This window comes from Rana temporaria, chromosome 13 (assembly GCF_905171775.1).
Source record: "Rana temporaria chromosome 13, aRanTem1.1, whole genome shotgun sequence".
NCBI classification, from domain to species: domain Eukaryota; kingdom Metazoa; phylum Chordata; class Amphibia; order Anura; family Ranidae; genus Rana; species Rana temporaria.
The window spans coordinates 69,274,613-69,292,839 of NC_053501.1; positions in this window are offsets into that span (position 1 = coordinate 69,274,613).

Below are 18,227 nucleotides of genomic sequence, written 5' to 3' on the forward strand. Positions count from 1 at the left end.
TTTATAGGGTGAACCTCCACTTTAAATAATAAAGATGGATAATATACGCAAGACCAGGCCCAGATTTCCCACAAGGCCAGGCCTTGGGGCGGCAGGGCGCCAAGGGGCGGCAGCGGCATGGAGTCCCCTGACACCCAAAACATACAGTTAAGGGTGGTAAGTTGTGGGAGAACCTGTCACCTCCAATTGCTATGACACATGGAATTGTTTTCTCCTGTGTGATAGCAATAAAGTTAAGTGAAGAAAATGGAAAATAAATACATAAATAAATAAATAATAAGAAATAATAATTAAAGTAATAAATTAAAAAGTAAAGAATAAGAAAAATAATAAGAAAATTATACAAAAATAAAAAAAAGTAAACGACAAGCTACAAATAAAAAAATAAAAATAAAGTGATAAAAAAGTAAAAAATAAATAAATATTTGAACTAACCATTTGCCATTCCCTGTTGATTTTTTTTTGTGGGGGGTTCGGTTGGCAGGGAGGGGGTGCATTGCGGAGCCTGGCCTTGGGGCGGCAGGGAGAGCAAATCCGGCCCTGCGCAAGACTTTAGGTAAAGTTTAGAAATAAAACTTGGTTCTATGTGGTCTAATTATAACAATAAAAGTGTGTTTTATTATTTGTACTGATATGTGTAACGTAGGATAAATTTACTATTAAAAAAAATTCTGTTATGAAATAATAAGTAGAAGAAACCTTTAGAATAGTTGTGTATGTATATAGTGGTATTGTAACGTTCATCTGATGATGTGTAAACTGGAAATCTATATGATCCCAATTGGCCATGGTTGAGTGTGTACACTCATTATCCATTACATTAGGGCTTTCTACATGACATTAAAATTTAATTCCTCTTCAAGCCTTTTGTTCTTCCCAAGTCAGTGCTGACCAGAAAGACGGAAAAAGTGTACAAGACATAAGTGAGACGCTACCTACAGTTAGGGTTTCTCTGCTTAACAATCCACTTGTTAGCTGCCAATCAGAAACCAAGAATTAAACTTTTATCTTGGTGATTTGAGTGGCTGGCAGAGACCTGAGTTTTTTTGAGCTCGGGACAAAGTCATTAAAGGACAGTGCCTCTTAAAGTTGAACTCCAGGCAAATGGCTAAATACACAGATAAAAACACTTGAAAGGGAAATGTTTTTCCTGATAAAAGATTTGTAGTACCCCGAATTGTGAGAATAACACAATCCTTTCACACAGCACAGCCATATTAGCCAAAAGGGGAGGGTTCACATTTAAACACATTTAAAAAGTGAAGATTTGGCTTGAAAAAATTGTGAAAAATAAACTCAACATACAAAATAATGTCTTCTAATTGGATATAGAAGGCAATAATTAATGCACATAAATATCATAATGAAAACTTTAATTGGGTGTTGTCTTATAGAGTGGGTATATAAAAGAATCAAACATAATTAAATGTTGTTGCTTTGCAGCCTGAAATGAAGACAGACACAGTTTTTGTTTTATCCAGCTGTATTTGCAACTTATAAGATCCAAGTGAAAGATATAACACCAACATGTCAGAAAAAAAACAGGATCACTGAGTTAGAAAAGAGATCACCCCCTCCTAAAAGTGACTTGTAAACTCAATCAGGTGTAGCTAATTACCTTCTCTAAGGCACACAAAGCCATTTGACTTTCAGCTTTGATCAGTTGTGGTCATTTTTACTATCTTAGCATGAAAAGAGCTTTCCTGGAGCATTTCAGTCCCTGGTAGTGCAACTGAAGCAAACAATAAACTATAGGTGGCAAGGCACTGTCAAAAGATCTCTGGGATAAACTTATGGGCATGCACAAGTCAGCATATGGATACAAAAAAATCAGGCTTTATCAATACCCAGAAGCATAGTGAAGTCTATTATTAATGTAATAAAAATAACAAACATTTTTTATTTACCTGCTCTGTTGCAGTGGATTTGCACAGAGCAGCCCAGATCATCGTCTTCTCGGGTCCCTCGCCAGCGCTCCAGACCCCTCCCTCCTGCCGAGTGCCCCCACGGCAAGCATTTTTGCCATTCAGACACGGAGCTGCAGCTTGGCCATGCCCCCTATCCCTGCACTGATAAAAAACCTTGTGCCTTTAGAACCACTTTAAGAAGTGGAAGGTATTTGGCACAACACAGATTCTCCCTGAATCAGAATGTTGCTCCAAACTGGATGAAAGGGCCTGGAGGAAACTGATCAGAGAGGTTACCAAGAAGCCTACAGCAATTCTGAAGAAATTGCAGGAATTTATGACAAAGACTGGTCATTGTGTGCATGTGACAACAATATCACAAATTCTCCACAAATGTGGCTTGTATGGTTGGGTTGCAAGAAAAAAGCTTCCATGGATGCACTCCCATGCAGTCAAGACTGAGCTTTGCCAAAACACGCCTTGAAGATTCTGAGGCCACATGAATAGGTTAGTTATGGGGTGTTTCTCTGCAACAGGGACTGGAGCACATGTCAGGATAGAATGTAAAATAGATGGGGCAAAATACTGTCAAATTCTAAAGGAAAGTCTGCCGCCCTCTGCCAGAAAGTTGTCAATGGGTTTACCTTCCAACATGACAATAACACACAGCAAAAATTACAACACAGTGGTTGAAGGAAAAAGGTGAATGTCCTTATATGGCCTAGTCAGAGCCCAGACTTAAACCCCATTGAAAATCTGTGGAATGAGCCCCATTGGTTACACAGCGTTATACTATAAGAAACTTGCAGACTTTCTAGCCCCCCCATCTGGCGGCCTTTTATAATTTGTCTAAAAATGGTTTAGATTTATCCCTGAATATACTGACCACTAACATTGCTTCCTAAATGTGATCCTGACCATTCCTCTTGGGCTAATTTTAGGCCCATTTCTTTAATCAATATTGATGTGATAATTCTCACAAAGATCCTAACCAACCCGCCTAAACTTATTTTTGACTTGTTAATTCAGGCTGGCTTTGTTCTAAGATGACAGGCAGATGCCATTCACTGAGTTCTACATTCACAACATTTTGCCCATAGTCGCCCAGTGGAATCAATGCTCTTATCTCTAGATATAAATAAGGTGTTTGACACTCTATCGTGACCTTATCTTGTGACTGTTCTCCATCGTTATGTGCTTGGTTCCTCTTTCTTGTGCTGGATAACATCTCTATATGATTCTCCCCAGGATAAACTTAAATACTATGGTTTCAAGCCCACTGTTCTTCCAATCCATAGGGGTACTCAACAAGGCTGCCCACTTTCTCCACTTTTATTCACCTTGGCCCTAGAATTCTTGCTGGAGGCTATTGGCACACACCCGGACATCAGAGGTATTGATGTAGCAGGCTTCTCCCATAAAAATGCCGCTATTTGGTGATGACATTTGTCAGGATCTGAGGGGTTAACAGAGACAGTTTAATCAACTTAAAAGGCTTTATTCAACAAAAACAGAAAAACTGACAGTCTTTGTCTCCATAGGCAATTCAAAACAGCAAAACAACTCTTTTTAGCTGTAGACAGTAAATATAAAAAAATGCTCAGCGTCCCGGTCACAGCATATACCATAGTACAGTCCCAATTCAGGCATGCTTACCCAGCAGGATCAAGTCATAGGCCACAGGGTCCTTGCAGCTTCAAGCTTCTCTCAGTTCTGATAGCTCAACAGCCATTTCCCTCAGACTCTCTGACCAGGTGCCTAATAAGCAGGCCTGAAAGGGAAGTCTCCCCACATATCCCCCCCCCCCAGTTCCTGGCCCGGGGCTGGACAATTTATATCACAATGGCCATAGGCTTGAGTAAGGACATCCTTTTTCAAATGCACGCTCCCAGGTTTATGCCCCCTTCCTACTCTGATTCCACAGCATCTCTGGAACAGATTGCTGCTGTAAACCCATCATAGTTATTTCTATCTATTTATATCCCATGAGGTGGTACACTTCCTGGTACTCCTCTGTGAGGAGCGGTTGCACTAATTCAGCCCAGCGGTTTCTGGGCCACCTTTTAAAATATGCCATGTTTTCAAACTCAGCCAGGCAGTCCTCAATGTGGTCGTTTGGTAGCATCACAGTAAGACGTCCCCAGCACAGATTCTACCCTCGGTACCACTGAGAACAGCGCTGACTTTTTCTACTATCACAGAGGGTTCCTGTTCCTCCGCGAGACACCTGCTCTCTACAGTAGGCCCAACCACCAGCACTTTATCCCCAGGTTTAGACTCTCTGACACTGGAAGACCGGTTGGCAACCCCCGTCTGGCTCCTCGCTAATGATTTATGCCCATGCTTAAACACTTTGCGATTTTTGGCTACCCTGTAGCGTAGCATATATATGCACAGCAACTTGTGGAGAGGATGCTGTGGCTTACTACTCAATGGTTCCATGTTCCGTGTTTCAAATTCCATGTTCCAAATTCCATGTTCCGAATTCTGTGTTCCAAATTTAAAATTCTGTGTTCCAAATGCCAAAGTCTGTGTTCCAAATTCCAAGTTCCAAATTTTGTGTTCCATGTTCCAAATTCTGTGCAAAAATTCCATGTTCCGAATTCCAAGTTCCAAATACTGTGTTCCAAAATACATGTTCTGAATTCCAAATTCCGTGTTCCAAATTCCATATTGTGTGTTCCATATTCTAAATTCAGTGCTCCAAATTCCATGTTCCCAATTCTGTGTTCCAAATTCCAAATGCTAAATTCTGTGTTGCAAATTCCAATTTCCGTGTTCTGTTTTCAGAATTCCGTGTTCTGAAATTCAAATTGTGTCCCGTGTTCCAAATTTTATGTTCTGTGTTCCAAATTCCAGGTTCTGAATTCCAAGTTCTGTGTTCCAAATTGCAAATTCTGTGTTCCAAATACCAAATTCCATGTTCCAAATTCTGTGTTCCAAATTCCGTGTTCTGAATTCCATATTGCGTGTTCCAAATTCCATATTGCGTGTTCCAAATTCCATGCTCCAAATTCCAATTTCTGTGTTCTGTTTTCAGAATTCCATCTTCTGAAATCCAAATTCCTTGTTCCAAATTTCAAATTTCGTGTTCCAAATTGTATGTTCTGTGTTTCAAATTCCATGTTCCAAATTCCAAATTCCGTGTTCTGAATTCCAAGTTCCATGTTCCAAATTCCATTTTACAAATTCCGTGTTCTGAATTCCAAATTCAGTTTTTCGAATTCTGTGTTCCAAATTCCATGTTCCAAATTCCGTGTTCTGTCTTCTGAATGTGTTCCGTGTTCTGAATTCCAAATTCCATATTGCGTGTTCCGAATTCTAAATTCCATGCTCCAAATTCCATTTTCCAAATGCTATGTTCCAAATTCCAATTTCCATGTTCTGTTTTTAGAATTCCATGTTCTGAAATCCAAATTCTGTGTCCCCTGTTCCAAATTCCAAATTCCGTGTTCTGAATTCCAAATTCCATGTTCAAATTCCAGATTCCAAACTCCATGTTCCAAATTCCGTGTCCCGAATTCCAAAATCCAGATTCCATGTTCCAAATTCCGTGTTCCATGTTCCACATTCCGTGTTCTAAATTCTTCTGTGTTCCAAATTCCAAATTCCATGTTCCAAATTCTGTGTTCCAAATTCCGTGTTCCATGTTCCACATTCCGTGTTCTGAATTCCGGGTTCCAAATTCCAATTTCCAAATTCCATATATTGCGTGTTCCAAATTCTAAATTCCAAGCTCCAAATTCCAATTTACGTGTTCTGTTTTCAAATTTCTTGTTCCAAATTTCAAATTTCGTGTCCCTTGTTCCAAATTCCATGTTCCAAATTCCGTGTTCTGAATTCCAAGTTCCGTGTTCCAAATTCCATTTTCCAAATTCCATGTTCCGAATTCCAAATTCCGTGTTCCAAATTGCAAATTCCATCTTCCAAATTCCGTGTTTCGAATTCCGTGTTCCAAATTCTGTGTTCCAAATTCCGTGTTCCGAATTCCAAATTCCGTGTTCCAGTCTCCCAATTCCATGTTCTGAATTCCAAATTCCGTGTTCCAGTCTCCCAATTCCATGTTCTGAATTCCAAATTCCATGTTCTGAATTCCAAATTCCTGTTTTTTTGTTCCAAATTCTGTGTTCTGAGTTTCAAATTCCTTGTTCCAAATTTCAAATTCCTTGTTCCAAATTTCAAATTCCATGTTCCAAATTCCATGTTCCATTCTCCCAATTCCGTGTTCTGAATTGCAAATTCCAATTTCTGTTTTCCGAATTCCAAATTGCGTGTTCTAAATACCGTGTTAATTTTGTGTTCCATGTTTCATGTTTTATGTTCCGTGTTCTGAATTTCAAATTCTGTGTTTCAAATTCGATATTCCAAATTCCGTGTTCCATTTTCCGAATTCCGTGTTCTGAATTCCATGTTCCGAATTTCAAATTCCGTGTTCAAAATTCCAAAATTCCATGTTCCGAATTGTGTGTTTTGAATTCCATGTTGCAAATTCTAAATTCTGTGTTCAGATTTCGAAATTCCGTTTTCCATTTTCCAAATTCCGTGTTCTGAATTCCATGTTCCAAATTCCGTGTTCCCGAATTTCAAATTCTGTGTTCCAAATTCCGTGTTCCGAATTGTGTGTTTCGAATTCCATGTTGCAGATTCTAAATTCTGTGTTCAGATTTCTAAATTCCGTGTTCCAAATTCCACATTTCGTGTTCCAAACTCCGAATTCCAAATTCTAAATTTCATGTTCCAAATTCTAAATTCCAAATTCCATGTTCCTTGTTCCATTTTCCTAATTCAGTGTTCTGAATTCCAATTTTCGTGTTCCAAATTTTAAATTCTGTGTTCTGAATTCCGTGTTTCAAATTCTGATTTCCGTGTTCTGTTTTCCAAATGCCATGTTCTGAATTCCAAATTCCGTGTTCCGTATTCTGAATTCCAAATTTCATGATCCGAATTTGAAATTCAATGTTCCAAATTCCGTATTCCGAATTCCAAATTCTAATTTCCATGTTCCAAATTCCAAATTCCGTTTTCCAAATTCTGTGTTGTGAAATCCACATTCCGTGTTCCTTGTTCCACATTCCAAATTTTGTGTTCCGAGTTCCAAATTCCATGTTTCGAGTTCCAAATTCTGTGTTCCATATTCCTTGTTCCAAATTCTGTGTTCCATATTCCTTGTTCCAAATTCCGTGTTGCGCGTTCCAAATTCAGTGTTCCGAATTTTGAATTCCATGTTCCAAACTCTGTGATCCAAATTATGTGATCCAAAATACTGTGTTCCAAATTTCTTGTTCCAAATTCCGTGTTCCCAGATCCAAATTTCGTGTTCCGAATTCTATATTCCAAATTCCATGTTCCAAATTCCGTGTTCCATTTTCCCAATTCAGTGTTCTGAATTCCAAATTCTGTGTTCCGAATTCTAAATTCCATGTTCTGAATTCCGTGTTCCGAATTCCAAATTCTGTGTTCCAAATTCCAAATAAGGTTTTCCAAATTTCACGTTCCAAACTCCATTTTCCAAATGCTGTGTTCCGAGATCCAAATTCCATGTTTCGAGATCCAAATTATGTAATCCGAATTCTAAATTCCAAATTCCGTGTTGCAAATTCAAAATTTTGTGTTCCCTTAGACCAGTGTTTCTCAACTCCAGTCCTCAAGGCGCCCCAACAGGTCATGTTTTCAGGACTTCCCTCAGATGAAACGGCTGTGGTAATTACTAAGGCAGTGAAACTGATCAAATCACCTGTGCAAAATAATGGAAATCCTGAAAACATGACCTGTTGGGGCGCCTTGAGGATTGGAGTTGAGAAACACTGCCTTAGACAATGATACCTTCGATAAATTTAAGCTCCTCTGGCTTCTCTGGATAGACTACTCTACTTCTGATTCCCTGAAAGCGAGGTTAGAATCTTACAGCTTTGATGTGTCTCATGAATCCGCTATGTGGGACTATTACATCTCGGTCTGCCCAGCATCCCCCACCTCCCGCCCTCTCCCCTGCAGTTGACCTGCATACCTTCTTCCACCCTCTCCCAACTATGTAATTATAAGAAACCTGTTAAATACTGTATAGCACATATGTATACGATAATTATAGGAATAGCAGAGCCAAGAATACCTCCATTCATAGAGAAATGGGAAAAGGAACTGGGAACAGAGTTCCCAGGTTGCAATATATAGGGCACCATGACACATATTTGGTGGGAATGTCCAAAGGTATGTGAATACTGGCAAGAGGTGCGGCAATATATAAGGGCGATTACTGAAGAGGACCCATGGAGTTGCCTATTCCATAATACAAACAAAACAATAAAACAGTATAAAAATACATTAGTATCATACCTATTGAATGCAGCCAAAGGAGTAACCAAAAAATGGCTGGATGTAGAAAGACCAACGGTAAAGGAATGGTTCAAAAGAAATGACTACATATATCATATATCATATGGAAGATTTAAATAGTAGAGAAGAAGATCCGACAGAAAGGTTTCTGGGAATATGGGAAAAGTGGATGGTTTTCAAAAGAACAAAAAAAATATATGGAGAACTATGTAAAAGTATAGATACCTGAAGGAGGAGGGGGGGGGTTGGATGTGGAAGTTCCTGACATGGGGGGGGGGGAGGAGGGGGGAAGATAAAATGTTTTATGATGAAGATAGTGGAATTGTATGTTATAATGTTTGTGTTATACCTGAAGGGTTCCACATGTACTGGCACTTTAAGGCTGGCTCCACCCAGCAGTGATGACAAGGGTCAAGGGGCATAGTAGCCATCTTAGAGAGACCACATGTAGGAAGCAGAGTGATATGTAACGTCCTGAGATGCATGTTGCAGTGTACAGGCTGTACTGAATAAACATCCATTGTACCAGACCAGAGTCTTGTCTCCCTCACAACACAGAGGATATAACAGTGGCGACGAGGATGGGATTTACAAAGTGTCTATCAGTCTGAGAGAGGGACAAAGACATTGTGGATTGTCACCTGGATAAAAGCAATCACAGATCCCAGCAGGAAAATGTCATTAATCGGGACATTAAGTGAGTTTGATGGAGAACAGACATCCTGGACTTCCTGGGTTGAGAGACTGGAACAGTATTTCAGTGCAAATGCCATCCCAGACAACAGGCAAGTAGCAGTGTTTCTGACAGTGGTTGGGGCCAAGACATATGACACTCTGAGGGATCTGCTTTCCCCTGTAAAACCAGCAGCTAAGACATTGGCAGAGCTGCTGACACTGCTAGAGGATCACTTCCAGCCTAAACCATTAGAAATTGCAGAAAGATTTCGCTTCTATCAAAGGCAGCAGCAGACAGGTGAAGAGATTAAAGCTTATGTGCTCGCCCTTCGCAGACTAGCCTCGACCTGTTCTTTTGGGGACTACCTACCTACTGCACTGAGAGATAAGTTTGTCATGGGACTGAATTGTGAGTCAACACAAAAGAGACTGTTAACAGAGAAAGACCTTACCCTTACAAAGGCAATTGAGATAGCTTCAGTGATGGAAATGGCTGTGAAAGATACAGAGGAATTGAACCCCCAGAGCAGAAGGGAAGAGGTGAAGCAGGAAGTTTTCAGGACAGCAGTCAAACCAACTGCTGCAAACTGGAAATACAGACCCCCGCCAAGCCGGGAGTCAGCTTGCCACCGTTGTGGGAATACAGACCATGTTTACAAAGTCTGCCGGTTTAAGGATCAGACCTGTCATAATTGCGGTAGGACCGGCCATCTGAAACGAGTTTGCCGTAGCAAAAGGGTGCGAGATAAACGACCTCTGAACCCCAAGACTAAGACATATATGGTGGGAAGATATACATCATCATCTGAGTCAGAGGATGAGGCTGTGCTCCACAGGTTAGACATACATCATATGCATTCAGCACCCTCCGCAATGACTGTAGATGTAACCATTGAGGGAAAGAAACTCAGGATGGATGTAGACACAGGAGCAGCAGTTTCAGTTATCACCCAGAATCAATGGAGACAACTTCAGACCCGAAAAACTGTCCGCCCAACACCAATCAAACTGCAGACATACTCAAAGCAGATACTCCACCCACTGGGTTACGCAAAAGTACAGGTATTGTACAAGGGTCAGACAAAGAGACTGCCATTATATATCCTAGAAAATGGGGGACCCCCTCTCTTTGGGAGAGACTGGATTGCTCACTTTGGGATGCCAGACATCGCCATAAGTCCCTGTAACACCGTTACCATTCCATTAGGAGATAATGAGGGATGGGTGGTGTCCCTGAAGCAGCGGTTCCCAAAGATTTTTGATGACCAGTTGGGAAAAATAAAGCATGACTGTGTGAGACTCAAGCTGAAACCCAACGCTCAGCCTAAGTTCTTCAAAGCTCGGACAGTACCTTTCGCACTCCGAGCAGGTGTGGAAGCAGAACTAAGTCGGCTGGAGGAACAAGGTGTCATCTCAAAGGTAGAGCACAGCGAGTGGGCATCACCAGTTGTACCGGTAAAGAAATCGAATGGGGACTTGCGCATTTGTGGCGATTTCCGCATGGCACTGAACTCTCAACTGGAAATAGACCAGTATCCCCTACCCAGAGTAGATGACATTTTTGCCTCTCTTGCAGGAGGTCAAAAGTTCACCAAGCTTGATCTCAAACAAGCATATTTACAGTTTGAGGTCCATCCTTCTTCCCGCAAGTTTCTGACCATCAACACCCACAAGGGACTGTATCAATATAATCGGATGGTGTTTGGGGTAGCCTCTGCCCCAGCCATTTGGCAACGAAAAATGGACGAGATTTTGGCGGACATTCCTTTCACTCAGTGCCTGCTAGATGACATGCTCATTACAGGACGGACCGACCAGGAACACAAGCAGAATGTGGAGCTTGTGTTGGCGAGACTCCAAGAACAGGGTCTGAAAGTGAACTTAGCAAAATGCCAATTCATGGTGCCTAAATTGGAGTTTTGTGGCCACCTTGTGGATGCAGAAGGTATACACACCACGGAAGCCAAGGTTGATGCTTTAGTCAAAGCTCCAGCCCCAACCAACGTCCAGCAGCTGCGATCATACCTTGGCTTGCTGAACTATTACCACAAATTCCTGCCAGATCTGGCACACACCTTGTTTCCGTTAAACAAGCTTTTGGAGAAACACTCCAGATGGGACTGGTCGGCTGCATGCCAACGTGCTTTTGAAGTTTCTAAGCGGAAGCTGTTGGCGTCACGCATGCTCGTGCACTATGACCTCCAGAAGCCTCTCACCTTGGCTTGTGATGCCTCACCCTATGGTCTGGGGGCGGTACTATCCCACATCTTACCAGATGGGTCAGAAAAACCAGTGGCATTTGCCTCCAGGTCTTTGACAAAAGCAGAAAGCAATTACTCACACATTGACAAAGAGGCTCTTGCGCTGATATGGGCAATTAAGAAGTTTCATCTTTACCTGTATGGTAGGGAATTCACCATACTGACGGACCATAAACCACTCCTTCAGATCTTTAGCCCTGACAAAGGCATCTCCCAGACTACTGCGGCCCGCCTCCAACGCTATGCCCTATTCTTGGGGGCATACAGCTACAAAATTCAGTATCGTGGTCATGATGCCAATGCTAATGCGGACGCTATGTCCCGACTGACAGGGAGGTCCATGGACTCTTCTCCACCGGTCAAGAGTTGTCGTTACACCAGCCTGTCCTTCTTGTCTTCTGGGGAGATAGCAGCCCATACAAACAAGGATACCTTTCTGAAAACCATACTCTCCTGGGTACGGTCCGGTTGGCCTGCAACTGTCACACAGGAGTATGAACCTTTTTTCCGTAGGCGTATGGAATTAACTGTGGCTGGCAACTGTGTTTTATGGGGAGACCGAGTGATCATTCCACAGACCCTTCGGAGACACATTCTGGACTTGCTACATACTGGTCATCCCGGGAGCACACGTATGAAACAAAAGGCCAGAGGCTATGTGTGGTGGCCAAACCTAGACTCAGATATCACAACATATGTGAATGCTTGTGCTGGATGTGCACAAACGGCAAGAGACCCTCCTCGAGGGTGCGTCCAGCCCTGGACTTGGCCCACGGTTCCTTGGTTTCGCCTACACTTGGACTTTGCAGGCCCGATCAGAGGACACACCTTCTTGATCATAGTGGACGCCCATTCAAAGTGGCCTGAGGTCATTCCTGTTACTCAGCCAACGACTAAGGCAACGGTTTCCATACTGTTACATCTCGCTGCTACGTTTGGATACCCCAGAGAAATCGTCACAGACAACGGTGCACAATTCACCAGTCAGGAGTTTCAGCGTTTCCTGACTGCCCACAACATCAAGCACAAGTTGACCGCACCTTACCACCCGGCTACAAATGGTCAAGCAGAGCGGTTTGTGCAGACTTTTAAACGCTACTTCAAAGCTACAGTGGCTGCAAGTAAACAACAGTCCCTGTCACCCCAGCAGCTGGACTCCTTCCTTTCTGCTTACAGAAACACACCACATGCAACCACTGGGAAAACTCCAGCAGAACTTCTTCTGGGGCGGCAGCCATGGACTGTTTTGGATATGCTCCGCCCTCAAACAGTCCAGGAACATGTACTACAGTCCCAAGACAAGATGGTCAAACACAATGAGCTCCCCCGATTCACAGCCCAACAAAAGGTATGGGCCCGATCTTATGGGGCTTCCAACACCCGTTGGCTTCCTGCTGTCATTGCAGAGACCTTGGGACCCAAGATGTACAAGGTCCGCCTGGAAGATGGTTCCATTTGCAGACGTCATGCGGACCAACTGCGTCCTCGTTCTCAACTGCCCGAATCCCTGATGCCGGCTGAACCACCAATGTCTCAAGGATCTGCTCCCAGCGAATCAGGATGCACAGAGACTGATGATTGTGGGGACTCTGAACTTTTGAACTCAGCTCCAACAGAGCCCTCCAGCTCTGGTCCGGAGGTCTGTTTACCCTCTGAGCTGGGGGATCCCTTCTTGGCCCCGCCGGTACCCATTCCGGCCAGCCCTGTATCCTCCGGTCCCGAATCGCTGGATGCCCGGCCTCAACGACACTGTCGCCCTCCTGACCGGTTTCAGTTGCAAGAGCGGTTACGAGACTTTCGACGGGGCCGACGGAAGTGATCCGATGACATATTAACCCCGCAAGCTTGAAGTTCCGTAATTCTCCTGTGTTTGGAGGACTGTTATTGGACAGTTATCAGTTAATGTTTTGTGCCTGTTATTGTTTTGTTTTGTTTTTTTTTTTTGTTTTTTTTTAGGGATGGATGGAAGGTGTTATACCTGAAGGGTTCCACATGTACTGGCACTTTAAGGCTGGCTCCACCCAGCAGTGATGACAAGGGTCAAGGGGCATAGTAGCCATCTTAGAGAGACCACATGTAGGAAGCAGAGTGATATGTAACGTCCTGAGATGCATGTTGCAGTGTACAGGCTGTACTGAATAAACATCCATTGTACCAGACCAGAGTCTTGTCTCCCTCACAACACAGAGGATATAACAGTTTGTATACAGAAAACAAAAAAAAAAATAAGATAAAAAGGAAGACATCGGGAAAATCATCTCACTGAGTCGGCATCCGATTATTTAAAAAAAATGTATGTTGAATATAGGCATGTGCATTTCGTTTCGTTCCGAATCGAAATTCGGACAAATTTTTCATTATTCGGACATTCGGATGCATACGAATTCCCGAATTGCAATATTAATGAATTTACCGAATCCGAACGAACGTTTTCGATTCCGAATCGAAAACCCGCGGACGAAATTCGATCGGAATTAAAAAAAAATTCGTCCGCAGGTTTTCGATTTGGAATTCAAAAAAACATTATTTTTTTTTATTTTTTTTCGAATTCCGATCGAATTTCGAAATTATATTCGAAAATAGACTATTTGTTGTCGAATCCAGTCGAAATACTTTCGAATTCGAATTCGAAAACGAAACGAGTTCCGAAAACGAATTTAACACATGTAACGAACCTAACTTAACGAAATTAATTAAATAACGAATTAAAACGAAACTAAACTAAACTAAATTTTCCCTTTTGCACATGCCTAGTTGAATATAAGGTAGATTCCAGACTATGGGCCAGATTCTTAAAAGGCTTACGACGGCGCAACGCCATTTGCGCCGTCGTAAGTCCTAATCTGGCCCGGCGTATCTATGCGACTGATTCTTAGAATCAGTTACGCATAGATATCCCTTAGATCTGACAGGCGTAAGGCTCTCACGCTGTCAGATCTTAAATGCAATTTTTTTCCCGCCGCTAGGTGTCGCCTCGTCGTTTTCCCCGTCGTCTATGCAAATTAGCTTTTTACGCGGATTCCCGAACGTACACGTGGACGACGCAGTTAATTTACGACGTTTCCGTAAGCGTAAACTTGCCCCTGCTATATGAGGGGCAAGTTTTCGTAGGTCCGTCGTATGCCATGTTAAGTATGGCGTCGGGTCAGCGTCGTCTTTTTTCGTCGTTTTCGTAAGTCGTTCGCGAATACGACTTTACGTCAATGACGCTCACGTCAAGGTCATTGACGTTTTCCGTCGTGAGCTGGAGCATGCGCACTGGGCTATTTTTATGCCCGGCGCATGCGCAGTTCTATCGTCGCGGGGGCGCGCTTAATTTAAATACAAGCCGCCCCCTTTGAATTACGCGCCCTTACGACGGGCCATTTACACTACGCCGTGGCAAATTACGGAGCAAGTGCTTGGAGAATAAGGCACTTGCTCCAGTAATTTGCGGCGGCGTAGTGTAAATGCCTTGCGCTACGCCGCCGCGGATTCTACCAGAATCTGGCCCAATGATTATAGTCATTGCATATTAGGAATAAGCTCTAAAAATTGTATCATATCATATTGGGAAAGAGATCTAAAAACACAGAAATACGGTTTAAATGCACTTTACTGTGGTTGCTAGAATTTTTAATTCTAATTTAACAAACAACTGAAATATGTTTATGTTTACAAGTTCTTCTCTGTAATTTCTTTATTAGAAACCATTAATGAAAATGTAAACCTTGGTGTTAACAATTGCTTTGAACACCTGCACTTGTCACTTATGTACTGTGTACAAATTTATCTCTGCCAATCACTATATCCTAATCTGTTTCCCAAGACTGAGACGGTGACACGATTACCTTTCCTAATTGGACATTTGTTTAATTAATTGCACATTTTGTCTTTGCATCATCAGACTGGTTTAATTTTCCTTGCTATGCTTGGATGCCCCTCAGGTGATGAATCACCGGGGACTAATGTCTCTGTCCCCTTCATTTATTAATGCCAACTGGTCACAGGAGACAGTGCTAATTACAGGCACTGTCAGCTTATCCGGCCACTGAGACGCTCCTGAATGTGGTGTGGTGCCTGTGATGATTTATATATCTCTGCTGAGTTGTGTTTGTCAGTCTGTCATTCTAGGGTACTGCTGACAGATCTGAAATAAAGCTCTAACTGTGATGCATGTGAAAACGTATATTTGAAAATGATGTATATACCCTGAATACAAATCCTCATCTATCTAGATAAGAGGTCTCCCAACTTTCCAAGCAAAGGACCAGTTTACTGTCTTCAGACTTTAGGGGGGTCGGACTGTGGCCATTGGGAGTAGAAAAGGTCCCGAAGTCAGTGGGTAAAAAACAATGCCCCATTGTTAGTATCAGTAGGAGAAATTGTGCCCCATCGTCGGTGTCATTTGGAGGAATAGTGTCCCATCATTGGGGTCAGTGGGACAAATTGTGCCACAATGTTAGTGTCAGTGGGAGGAATCATGCCCCATTGATGGTGTCATTCGATTTTTTATATATATTTTTTTTTATTGGATATGTTTTATGGCAGAAAGTAAAACATTTTTTTTTCAAAATTGTCGGGTATTTTTTGGTTTATAGGAGGAAAAAAAGGGTAAGTGGGGGTAATGGTGCTGCCTAACCGGGACACACTAGCTACGGGGACCTGCAAAGGGTTAACCGTGATGTGTCCTAAGCTTAAAGGAGTTGTAAAGGAATTTTTTTTTTGCTGAAATGACTGTTTACAGGGTAAAGAGACATAATAGTTAACTGATTCCTTTTAAAAATGATTAAAAATAGATAAAAATCAATCATATAATGTTCCTGTAGTTTCAGTTTCGTTTATGCATCTAGTTTCATGCTTCTGTGAAGTACAGAGACACAGAGCCAATAGAGGGCAGTGATGGTTTGTAAAACAAAAGTGATTGGTTCTGAGGGGTTTAAGACACACAGTAATCACACCTCCTTGGTTAGTGCCACAGACAGAAAGCTCCCATGACTTTTTTCATCAGGAAACAGACTGTTCAGAACAATGAAGGATTACAGCAACATCAGAGCAAAAACGAACAATGAGGACATGAAAACAGGACTGCAGTAAGGCAAAGGAAGCTATTTAGCTAAAAAAAAAAAATTCCTTTAGTGACCCTTTAATTAAGTGATAATCCCTCACCATCCATGTGAATAGATATCAGGGACCAAATGTGCACCTGTATAACTAAATACTGGGGTGCCTAAATGTCTATTCAGTATTATTCATAACGAGTGAGATCTCTGGTCATACCTCCTTATGAGAATATGGTGAATAAATAGAATGAAAATAAAATAAATACGACAGCCAAAGCTGCGGACTAGTGCCTCAAGTGGTTGAAACAATATATAAGTTATGGTCATATATATGTGCACATGTATCAAGTAAGTATATAAAGTATATAAAAAACAGGAAATGTGTGAACAAAGTAAAAAATAATAAATGAAAGTCCAATCACAGGTGTATATAAAGTCCCATAAATTACACTTTTGGGATTCCTTTCGTCAATATCCAAAAGCCAGTGAAAAAGTCTCACAATGTAAATTAATAGCGAAACACAGCAAGTGATCTTGAGGTGAATACAGGTGCTCTTGAAGTGTTAGCGGTGCTCCCCCACATGGGTCCCCACTCACCAGATCCAATCACCCCTCCAGGGGTATAGTGCATATAGGATGAAACTCCTGGATCTCCACTCCTCTGTTCCTCCACTTGCCAGACTGGTTGTTTGTGAAAGAGGAAGTATCAGGCTTAAAGGGGTTGTAAAGGAAAAAAAATGTTTTCATAATAAGCATTCTTTACCTGCAGACATTTCTCTTTTCACTTCCTCATTGTTCGTTTTTGCTCAGAAGTTGCTCTATTTCTTCTCTGTTCTGTTCACTTTCTGCTTGTCTGATTGTTACCACCGTGATGGGAGGCTTTACTGCGGTGGTCAGTGACGTGCTCACCCCCTCCTGGGAACTACATCTGTGCAGCAGGACGCTCTCTACGTGTTAGAGACTTCAAGGAGGTGTGAATTACTGGGCGTGCCGCAATGCATACTGGGAAATGTAGTTCTTACATGAACGAGCGCCGCAAACCAGGAACTGAATGAGAGAACAGAAACTAGAACTCTGGAGGTGATATAGATGAAGGATTTTAAAGTGGAGGTTCACCCGAAAAATGTTTTTTTTTACATTAGAGCCAGCATAGTAAGAACATTTCATTTCGGCATGTTTTTTTTTTCTTTCTCTGCACTTACATTTATATCCTGATTTGGTCCAGGGCTTCCGCGTTCTGATGACTCCGGGACTGGGCGTTCCTATCCCAGCCTCAGGGTTCCGATGACTGCGGAACTGGGCGTTCCTATTCTTCCGTTCAATGATTGACGGCTTGTGAAACAGGTGACCTGTCACCAGATTTCCGGAAATAGCCGAGCTGCGAGTCGGCACTATACGGCGCCTGCGCCCGCCGTGTAGAGCTGACTGCGTAGGCGCCGTATAGTGCCGACTCGCAGCTCCGCTATTTCCCGACATCTGGTGACGCGCGTTGTGCGACAGGTCACCTGTTTCACAAGCTGTCAATCATCAAACGGAAGAATAGGAACGCCAAGTCCCGCAGTCATCGGAACCCGGAAGCCCTGGACAACATCAGGATATAAAGGTATGTACAGAGAAAAATAAAAAACGACCTCCCGAAATGTAATGTCCTTACTATGCAGTAAGAGAGATGTAATTAGCGGAGGCTCTTTACCACGTGATCAGCCGTGTCCAATCACGGCTGATCACGATGTAAACAGGAAGAGCCGTTGATCGGCTCTTCCTCACTCGTGTCTGACAGACGTGAGTAGAGGTGAGCCGATCGGCGGCTCTCCTGACAGGGGGGGTGTTCGCGCTGATTGTTTATCAGCTCAGCCCCCCCTCGCATTCCCACACTGGAGCACCAGGGAAGCCGCCAGGACCCCCAGGGAAGGGGGCAAAATGTGTAAAAATGTAAAAAGATAGGCACAATAAATGCCAATCAGTGCCCACAAATGGGCACTGACTGGCAACATGGGCACTGACACAAT